The sequence below is a fragment of the Pleurodeles waltl genome, chromosome 1_1 (genome assembly GCF_031143425.1).
Source record: "Pleurodeles waltl isolate 20211129_DDA chromosome 1_1, aPleWal1.hap1.20221129, whole genome shotgun sequence".
Classification (NCBI taxonomy): Eukaryota; Metazoa; Chordata; class Amphibia; order Caudata; family Salamandridae; genus Pleurodeles; species Pleurodeles waltl.
Genome location: NC_090436.1, coordinates 206,207,908 through 206,219,146, shown reverse-complemented (window position 1 = coordinate 206,219,146; position 11,239 = coordinate 206,207,908).

Below are 11,239 nucleotides of genomic sequence, written 5' to 3'. Positions count from 1 at the left end.
CTGGGGGAGGCTACTCCTCCCCAGCCCTTCACACCTATTTCCAAAGGGGGAGGGTGTAACACCCTCTCTCAGAGGAAATCCTTTGTTCTGCCTTCCTGGGCTAGGGCTGCCTGGACCCCAGGAGGGCAGAAACCTGTCTGAGAGGTTAGCAGCAGCAGCTGCAGTGGAAACCCCGGAAAGGCAGTTTGGCAGTACCCGGGTTCGGTGCTAGAGACCCGGGGGATCATGGAATTGTCACCCTAATACCAGAATGGTATTGGGGTGACAATTCCATGAGCTTAGACATGTTACATGGCCATGTTCGGAGTTACCATTGTGACGCTATACATAGGTAGTGCACGTGTGTAATGGTGTCCCCGCACTCACAAAGTCCGGGGAATTTGCCCTGAACGATGTGGGGGCACCTTGGCTAGTGCCAGGGTGCCCACACACTAAGTAACTTTGCACCCAACCTTCACCAGGTGAAGTTTAGACATATAGGTGACTTATAAGTTACTTATGTGCAGTGTTAAATGGCTGTAAAATAATAATGTGGACGTTATTTCACGCAGGCTGCAGTGGCAGGCCTGTGTAAGAATTGTCAGAGCTCCCTATGGGTGGCAAAATAAATGCTGCAGCCCATAGGGATCTCCTGGAACCCCAATACCCTGGGTACTTCAGTACCATATGCAAGGGAATTATATGGGTGTACCAGTATGCCAATGTGAATTGGGAAATTTAGTCACTAGCCTGTTAGTGACAAATTTGGAAAGCAGAGAGAGCATAACCACTGAGGTTCTGGTTATCAGAGCCTCAGTGAGACAGTTAGGCATCACACAGCGAACACATACAGGGCACATACGTATGAGCACTGGGGCCCTGCCTGGCAGGGTCCCAGTGACACATAGACTAAAACAACATATATACAGTGAAATATGGGGATAACATGCCAGGCAAGATGGTACTTTCCTACAGTGATCTTAATAGTGTAGCTGTGAATGTACTCATTTGGAATGGAACAGAGGTCATCTCTGTATTGTGTACATAGGTTACAGGTACAGGTAAAATAGTCCACGTCCAAGGGTATGGCTTTCCTGGTCAAAGCCTTTCTTGGTGTGTAATTGCGGAGTGACTAGAAGTACTACTTCTCTTGTGGTGACTTTGATTTCCATTGCATTTCCCGGTAGTAAGATACAAATGTTATTGTCTTATTTTATTAGTAATTGTGTTTGAAGCTATGTTGTGTTGTGGTTATTCTGTGTTTGATTGTGTGGTGTTTTGTGAAGACTGTTTCAATTTAAAATGCTTGTGACTGATGGAATTCATACTTGCTAATGGCCTAAAGAGTGATGTGAGGCTACTATGAATAACAAAAAGCTACAATTTCCATAGAATGGTATTTTTGATTTAAACAACACTGCTTACTTGAGACAATGTTTGTTTAATAGAACTCCTCAACAAAGACTCACACAGGTTTAAGCACTAAGTGCACAGGATACTACAGCCAATACAAAAGCGCCTCAGAAATTGTTGAAGGGTCAGGTTGGTAAAGCTGTCTATGATTGGATGGATGCTAAATTGTCTTCAAATAAACTAGCATGGCATCCTGAAGTGTTACAAACTGTGGGTGCATTTCGTATGATAGCTGAGGATCAGGCAAGGAGTAAATCAAAAATCCTTATGAAGAGAAAGGAGGAAAAGAGTGACACTGATGAAAAAGATAAGGTTTTGGATACATTTTTAGCAATCAACAATCACCACCTTATCATGAATGTGCAGGCTCAGAAGACAAAGAGCCACATATAAGCTTAATAAAAGATGCTCAGAATGGTGCCTCAAAGAGCAAAGTGAATTTGCAACAACTTTTTAATTTGATAACTAGTTGTAACGTGATTTTGAATATGACAATTGATGAGATAGTGATTTCAAAGTTGGAATCAGGAAAGCAAGCATGGGCCTATGGCAAGCTGAAAAGCACAGATTTTCACAATAGGAGGATATGTCATTCTTATATATTGATGATGGCAGAAGCTGATTTTCAAAAAAGAAACAATGATCAAAGTCAGAGCAAATTTGAGAAAGACAGTGGAGATAATCAAAGATTGTGAGATTGGGGAAAGATGCAAGCAAGAATGGATTTCAAAGCCACTGAAATGAAGTAAAGAGAGTTGTGAAGGAATCTAAATGTGATGTTGAAGGACAATTTAACTTCGGCCACAATGCAACTTGAGCCAGAGATTAGCTGATTTTAAAAGTGCATCAGTGAAAAACAGCTTTACAGCCTCGGTGGAAAAGACCTTGTTTGATACTGCTCACCACTAATACACAGGTCAGCTAAAAGGTGGAGAAAATGTCAGGGTGCAAGTGCTGGAAATCTCTCCCCTGAAAAAATAAAGTATTTGCTATTACCTGCTGAAGAGGATTTGCCACTACGTGCTAAAGAGGATGTGCCCATACAAAATGAAAATGTTGCGCGGCCCCACCCATACCACTTTCAACCAAGGAAAACAATTGCGTGAGGTAGGGCCAGCATCGCTGTTCTTTGCTAAAACAGGAATGAAACTGTTCATACTATGGTGTTACCATGAGCAGCTCCTTCCTAGTCTGGCCCGCAGCTAGAGAAAACTACATTCACAAGTGTTATGGACAACTGAAAATAAGACTGAAATAATAGCTACCCATACTTTTCACCCACTGGATGTTGGGGATTTTGTATTAACTATCATTGACCTGTCCAGAATACAAATTTGGCATAGCATGGAATGTTTCTCTAATAATATAAAAATGTTGCATTGTAAATAGCTGGCTCAAGAAAAGTTGGGCACTCTTTATATGTGCAAGCAATAATCCTTCTGTTAATCATTCTATCTTTGTCTTAAATGACAATATTTTTTTCTCTATAGGTGATGATGTAAGTAAGTCAAGATTGAAAGCAGATGTAAAAGGTATGGTAAATGCTGCAGTATTGGTCACCTAATATCTGATCATTAACTTTTCCACCCCGGAACAGCAAGTAAAAAAACATACCTTTGTCATCCTACCCATTTCCAAGTCCCAAACAATGTTTTTCTCTGCAACAAAAAACCCAGGCTACTGGTTGTTAGAAATGGGGTCACTAGATGGCAGTTGGTTTGCACCCTGTCCAAGTAGGGACCCTCACTCTAGTCAGGATAAGGGAGATACCTGCTCAGATAACCCCTGCTCACCACCTTGGTAGCTTGGCACGAGCACTCAGGCTTATCTCAGAAGCAATGTGTTAAGCATTTGCACATAACACACAGTAATAAGTGAAAAAACTACAAAAGGACACCACACCAGTTTTAGAAAAAGAGCCAATATTTATCTATATAAAACAAGACCAAATTTGAAAAGAATCCAACATACAGTAAGAAAAATATGAATTATTACTCAAAACTACAGTTCCTTGAAGTCGATAGCTCCACCTGGGGCTATCACGGTGTCGTAATCAACAAAACCAACAGTTCAGTTCGGCCGAGGCGTTGCGGGCCACCTACGGTGTCGGGAAGACCCTCAAACAGTACCTTGGATTTGCAGGGCGTCGTGATCCTCGCGGTGAGCTCTGGAGGGCGGCGTCACTGACGTTGCAGTGTCGGTCCAGAGTCGGTGCAGGAGTCGTCGGGCCCTTAAGGTCACAGGCATTGCAGATCGAACTCCAGGCTGATGAAATCAGGTGCGCCGGCGTGGATGACGTCGGGGCTGCGGTGCAAAGTGGGACAATGCGATGTGCAGTGCCCACAGGTCACGGTGCATGTAGTGGCTCGGTAACGGCATCCAGCGGCGTTGGTGAGACCAGGGCTGCGATGTGAAGCAGGGCGGTGCGACGTGCGGTGTCCACTGGTCACGGTGCAGGCAGCGTCGTCGTCGTTGCTGAAGCGCTGTCGTCAATAGGCCCAAGCCAGCGGTGCAGGACGTAACGGTGCTTCATAACCCTCACGAGCGGTGTCCACAGGCCACGGTGCAGGCAGGATGCCTGGGGACAACACAGGAGTCGATGGTGCTGGTGTCGGTGGACCGGGGCTGCGGTGCAGGATGGGACAGTGCTTTGTGTACCTCACGAGCGGTGTCCACAGGCCACGGTGCAGGCTGCGGTGCCGGTGTCAGCAGGAGCGTCATCATCGGGGATACAAAGGCTGCGGTGTGAGCAGGTGATGCCGGAGTGCGGGCCCACAGGTCAAGGTGCGAGCAGCAGCTCGGTGAAGTCGTCCGATGACGGCGTCGGTGAGACCAGGGTCGCGGTGCAAAGCGGGGCAATGCGACCCCGTGTGGGGTCGGCAGGTCACGGTGCAAGCCAGCGGCGTCGTTGGCGGCGTCGCAGTGGTTTCTCCTCTTGAACAGCACAAAACACACAGTTCCCAGTGCTGCAGGTCGAGGAAACTGAAGTCTTTGGAGTCCCTTAGACTTCCACCAGGAGGCAAGCTCTACTCCAAGCCCTTGAAGAATTTTCTCAAGCAGGACACACAGCAAAGTTCACCCTTTGCACTCTTTTCAGGCAGAAGCAGCAACTGCAGGCCAGTCGAGCAAAGCAACATAGCAAAGGGACAGTACTCCTCCTTCAGCTCTTCAGCTCTTCTCCTGGGCAGAGGTTCCTCTTGATTCCGGAAAGATTCTAAAAGTCTGGGGTTTTGGGTCTTCTTCTTATACCCAGTGTAGGAAAGTACCATCTTGCCTGGCATGTTACCCCCATATTTTCACTGTATATATGTTGTTTTAGTGTATGTGTTACTGGGACCCTGCCAGCCAGGGCCCCAGTGCTCCTAAGTGTGCCCTGTTTGTGTTCCCTGTGTGATGACTAACTGTCTCACTGAGGCTCTGCTAACCAGAACCTCAGTGGTTATGCTCTCTCTGCTTTCTAAATTGTCACTAACAAGCTAGTGACCAATTTCACCAATTCACATTGGCATACTGGAACACCCTTATAATTCCCTAGTATATGGTACTGAGGTACCCAGGGTATTGGGGTTCCAGGAGATCCCTATGGGCTGCAGCATTTCTTTTGCCACCCATAGGGAGCTCTGACAATTCTTAACAGACCTGCCACTGCAGCCTGAGTGAAATAACGTCCATGTTATTTCACAGCCATTTACCACTGCACTTAAGTAACTTATAAGTCACCTATATGTCTAACCTTTACCTGGTAAAGGTTGGGTGCCAAGTTACTTAGTGTGTGGGCACCCTGGCACTAGCCAAGGTGCCCCCACATCGTTCAGGGCAAATTCCCCGGACTTTGTGAGTGCGGGGACACCATTACATGCGTGCACTATACATAGGTCACTACCTATGCATAGCTTCACAATGGTAACTCCGAACATGGCCATGTAACATGTCTAAGATCATGGAATTGACAATTCCATGATCCCCTGGGTCTCTAGCACAGATCCGGGTACTGCCAAACTACCTTTCCTGGGGTTTCACTGCAGCTGCTGCTGCTGCCAACCCCTCAGACAGGTTTCTGCCCTCCTGGGGTCCAGCCAGGCTTGGACCAGGAAGGCAAAACAAAGGACTTCCTCAGAGAGAGGGTGTTACACCCTCTCCCTTTGGAAAAAGGTGTCAGGGCTGGGGAGGAGTAGCCTCCCCCAGCCTCTGGAAATGCTTTGATGGGCACAGATGGTGCCCATCTCTGCATAAGCCAGTCTACACTGGTTCAGGGATCCCCCAGCCCTGCTCTGGCACGAAACTGGACAAAGGAAAGGGGAGTGACCACTCCCCTGACCTGCACCTCCCAGGGGAGGTGCCCAGAGCTCCTTCAGTGTGCTCCAGACCTCTGCCATCTTGGAAACAGAGGTGCTGCTGTCACACTGGACTGCTCTGAGTGGCCAGTGCCAACAGGTGACGTCAGAGACTCCTCCTGATAGGCTCTTACCTGTGTTACTAGCCTATCCTCCTTCCTAAGTAGCCAAACCTCCTTTTCTGGCTATTTAGGGTCTCTGCTTTGGGGAATTCTTCAGATAACGAATGCAAGAGCTCATCAGAGTTCCTCTGCATCTCTCTCTTCACCTTCTGCCACGGAATCGACCGCTGACTGCTCAGGACTCCTGCAAAACCGCAACAAAGTAGCAAAGACGACTACTGCAACCTTGTAACGCTGATCCTGCCGCCTTCTCGACTGTTTTCCTGTTGGTGCATGCTGTGGGGGTAGTCTGCCTCCTCTCTGCACTAGAAGCTCCGAAGAAATCTCCCGTGGGTCGACGGAATCTTACCCCTGCAACCGCAGGCAACAAAAGACTGCATCACCGGTCCTCTGGGTCCCCTCTCAGCACGACGAGCGTGGTCCCTAGAACTAAGCAACTCTGTCCAAGTGACTCCCACTGTCCAGTGACTCTTCAGTCCAAGTTTGGTGGAGGTAAGTCCTTGCCTCCCCACGCTAGACTGCATTGCTGGGTACCGCGTGATTTGCAGCTGCTCCGGCTCCTGTGCACTCTTCCAGGATTTCCTTTGTGCACAGCCAAGCCTGGGTCCCCGACACTCTAACCTGCAGTGCACAACCTTCTGAGTTGTCCTCCGGCGTCGTGGGATCTCCTTTTGTGACTTCGGGTGAGCTCCGGTTCACTCTTCTTCGTAGTGCCTTTTCGGGCACTTCTGCGGGTGCTGCCTGCTTCTGTGAGGGCTTCCTATCTTGCTGGGCGCCCCCTCTGACTCCTCACGCAATTGGCGACATCCTGGTCCCTCCGGGGCCACAGTAGCATCCAAAAACCCTAACCGCAACCCTTGCAGCTAGCAAGGCTTGTTTGCGGTCTTTCTGCGTGGGAACACCTCTGCAAGCTTCTTCACGACGTGGGACATCCATCCTCCAAAGGGGAAGTTTCTAGCCCTCTTCGTTCTTGCAGAATCCACAGCTTCTACTATCCAGTGGCAGCTTCTTTGCACCCTCAGCTGGCATTTCCTGGGCATCTGCCCAATCTCGACTTTGTCGCGACTCTTGGACTTGGTCCCCTTGTTCCACAGGTACTCTCGTCTGGAAATCCACTATGGTTGCATTGCTGGTGTTGTTCTTTCTTGCAGAATTCCCCTATCACGACTTCTGTGCTCTCTGGGGAATAGAGGTGCACTTTACACCTACTTTTCAGGGTCTTGGGGTGGGCTATTTTTTTAACCCTCACTGTTTTCTTACAGTCCCAGCGACCCTCTACAAGCTCACATAGGTTTGGGGTTCATACGTTATTCGCATTCCACTTTTGGAGTATATGGTTTGTGTTGCCCCTATACCTATGTGCTCCTATTGCAATACATTGTAACTTTACACTGCTTGCATTACTTCCTTTTGCTATTACTGCATATTTTTGGTATTGTGTACATATATCTTGTGTATATTTGGCATCCTCATACTGCGGGTACTCACTGAGATACTTATGGCATATTGTCATAAAAATAAAGTACCTTTATTTTTAGTATATCTGTGTATTGTGTTTTCTTATGATATTGTGCATATGACACCAGTGGTATAGTAGGAGCTTTGCATGTCTCCTAGTTCAGCCTAAGCTGCTCTGCTAGCTACCTTTCTATCCGCCTAAGCTGCTAGACACCTCTTCTACACTAATAAGGGATAACTGGACCTGGTACAGAGTGTAAGTACCCCTTGGTACCCACTACAAGCCAGGCCAGCCTCCTACATTGGTGGTGCGGTGGTGCAGTGGTGGGATAAGTACTTGTAACTGCTTACCACTTTGTCATGTTGTACTTTTCATAAGAGAAAAATGTACAAAACAAGTTCAGTGTATGTACACCTAACCAAAAAGTTTTGCTTTTCTTCTCTTACTCTATTTGCTAAGTGCTGAAAAGTACCTCTAAACTTTCAAAAAGTTTCTAAAAAGTTTAAAAAGTTTTTTTCTGTTTCCTTAAAAAGTCCTTAAACTTTTTCTTTCTTTTTCTGTCCCTTAAACCTTTTCTATCATGTCTGGTACAGGTCCTACTCTTGATCTGGCCAGCACTGCTTATGATAACCTTAGCTGGAAAAGTTTGAGGAGTCTCTGCATTGATAGAGGTTTAGGGGTAGGGAAGAATCCCTCTAGAGAATTGTTAATTAACATGCTCATTGAAAATGATAAGACCTTAGCTGGCACATCTGTTGAGAAGTTAGGAGACGGTTCACACTCTGATTCTGGGGCAGCCCCAGCAAGAATGTTAGATGGTATTCTTTCCAACCTGTCCCTTAGCAGACCTCCTAGCATAACTGGTACTAATGTGAGCTCTCATCACAGTAGGGATGTCATTCCTTTAGGCCAGGTTGTTAGGGTGCCAATTGTTAGGGACAGGTCTCCTTCTGTTATTTCACATCACTCTTCTGTGTCAAAGCATGCCCAACCCACCCACCCTGATGACAGAATGTTAGAAAGGGAACTCAATAGATTGAGAGTGGAAGAGACCAGGCTGAAGCTTAAACAGCAACAGCTGGCTCTAGACAGGGAATCTTTAGACTTAGAAAAAGAAAGACAGGAGTTGGGGTTAGGACCCCATGGTGGCAGCAGCAGTATTACAGATAGTAATCCTGTGAAAGAGCATGATTCTAGGAATCTGCACAAGATAGTTCCCCCTTACAAGGAGGGGGATGACATTAACAAGTGGTTTGCTGCACTTGGAGAGGGCCTGTGTTGTACAGGGGGTCCCTCAAAGGCAGTGGGCTGCTGTCCTATGGCTATCTTTCAGTGGAAAGGGTAGGGATAGGCTCCTTACTGTGAAGGAAAGTGATGCCAATAATTTTACAGTTTTGAAGAATGCACTCTTGGATGGATTTGCTTAACCACTGAACAATACAGGATTAAGTTCAGAGACACCAGAAAAGAGTCCTCACACGAATGGGTAGACTTTGTTGACTATTCAGTGAAGGCCTTGGAGGGGTGGTTACATGGCAGTAAAGTTTCTGACTATGAAAGCCTGTACAATCTAATCTTGAGAGAGCATATTCTGAATAACTGTGTGTCTGATTTGTTACACCAATATCTAGTGGACTCAGATCTGACCTCTCCCCAAGAATTGGGAAAGAAGGCAGACAAATGGGTCAGAACAAGAGTGAACAGAAATGTTCATACAGGGGGTGACAAGGATGGCAAGAAGAAGGATGGTAAGTCTTCAGACAAGGGTGGGGACAAATCTAAAACTGAGTCTTCATCAGGCCCACAAAAACACTTTGGTGGGGGTGGTGGGCCCAAATCCTCTTCTAACCAAGTAAAGAAACCATGGTGCTATTTATGTAAAGTAAAAGGCCATTGGACAACTGATGCCAGTTGTCCAAAGAAAAGCACCAAGCCTCCCACTACCACAACCCCTACTGCTACACCTAGTGCCCCTAGTAATAGCAGTGGTGGTGGGAGCAAACCTACTAATAGCCAATCCAAGGGAGTAGCTGGGCTCACTTTTGGTAATTTAGTTGGGGTTGGTCTTGTTAGGGAGACCACAGAGGCTGTGTTAGTCTCTGAAGGTGCCATTGATTTGGCCACCTTGGTTGCTTGTCCCCTTAATATGGATAAGTACAAGCAACTGCCCCTAATAAATGGTGTTGAGGTTCAGGCCTACAGGGACACAGGTGCCAGTGTTACCATGGTAATAGAGAAACTGGTACACCCTGAACAACACCTACTTGGTCACCAGTACCAAGTGACTGAGGCTCATAACAACACTCTTAGCCACCCCATGGCTGTTGTAAATCTCAACTGGGGGGGGGGGGGGGGGGGGTTACTGGTCCAAGGAAAGTTGTGGTTGCCTCAGATTTACCTGTAGACTGTCTACTAGGAAATGATTTAGAGACATCAGCTTGGGCAGAAGTGGAGTTGGAGGCTCATGCAGCAATGCTGGGCATTCCTGGGCATATTTTTACTTTGACAAGGGCTCAGGCCAAAAAGCAAAAAGGACAGGGTGACTTGGATCCTGGAACAATGGACCAAGTGCTCCCTAAAGCTAGGGTTAGTAAAGGTAAATCCCTATCTACTATCCCTCCCTCTACAGATGATTCTACTTCTGAGGAAGAAGAATTTCCCCCCTGTGCAGAACCTTCACCAGAGGAGCTGACAGCAGACACTGTTGAGCTTTTGGGTGGAGGGGGGCCTGCCAGGGAGGAGCTGAGTGTGGCACAGCAAACCTGTCCCACATTAGAGGGTCTAAGACAGCAAGCTGTGAAACAGCAAAATGGGGATGTCAGTGACTCACATAGAGTTTACTGGGAGGACAACCTCTTGTATACAGAGGCAAGGGACCCTAAACCTGGAGCAGCCAGGAGATTGGTCATTCCCCTGCAATACAGAGAGTTCCTCCTAACTCTAGCCCACAACATTCCCTTGGCTGGACATCTTGGGCAAATTAAAACATGGGAAAGGCTTGTCCCCCTGTTTCATTGGCCTAGGATGTCAGAGGACACAAAAGGTTTTTGTAAGTCCTGTGTCACCTGTCACGCCAGTGGCAAGACTGGTGGCACCCCAAAGGCTCCCCTTATTCCACTGCCTGTGGTTGGGGTCCCCTTTGAAAGGGTAGGGGTTGACATAGTTGGCCCCCTTGACCCTCCTACTGCTTCAGGCAATAGGTTTATCGTGGTGGTAGTGGACCATGCCACAAGATATCCTGAAGCAATTCCTCTTAGGACCACTACAGCACCTGCAGTGGCAAAGGCCCTCCTGGGAATCTTTTCCAGAGTGGGCTTCCCAAAAGAGGTGGTATCAGACAGGGGTAGCAACTTTATGTCTGCATACTTGAAGGCCATGTGGAAGGAATGTGGTGTAACATACAAATTCACCACACCTTATCATCCACAAACAAATGGACTGGTTGAGAGGTTTAATAAAACTCTCAAAGGAATGATAATGGGACTCCCTGAAAAACTCAGGAGGAGATGGGATGTCCTGTTACCTTGCCTCCTTTTTGCTTACAGGGAGGTACCCCAGAAAGGAGTGGGCTTCAGCCCCTTTGAACTCCTATTTGGACGCCCTGTAAGAGGTCCTCTAACACTTGTAAAGGAGGGTTGGGAACAACCTTTAAAAGCTCCTAAGCGAGACATAGTGGACTATGTACTTGGCCTAAGATCCAGAATGGCTGAGTATATGAAAACGGTCTGTAAAAGCCTTCAGGCCAGCCAAGAGCTCCAAAAGCAATGGCATGACCAGAAGGCTGTTCTGATTCAGTACCAACCAGGACAGAAAGTGTGGGTCTTGGAGCCTGTGGCCCCAAGAGCACTCCAAGACAAATGGAGTGGACCCCACATCATTGTTGAAAAGAAGGGAGAAGTCACCTACTTGGTTGAATTGGGCACTGCCAGGAG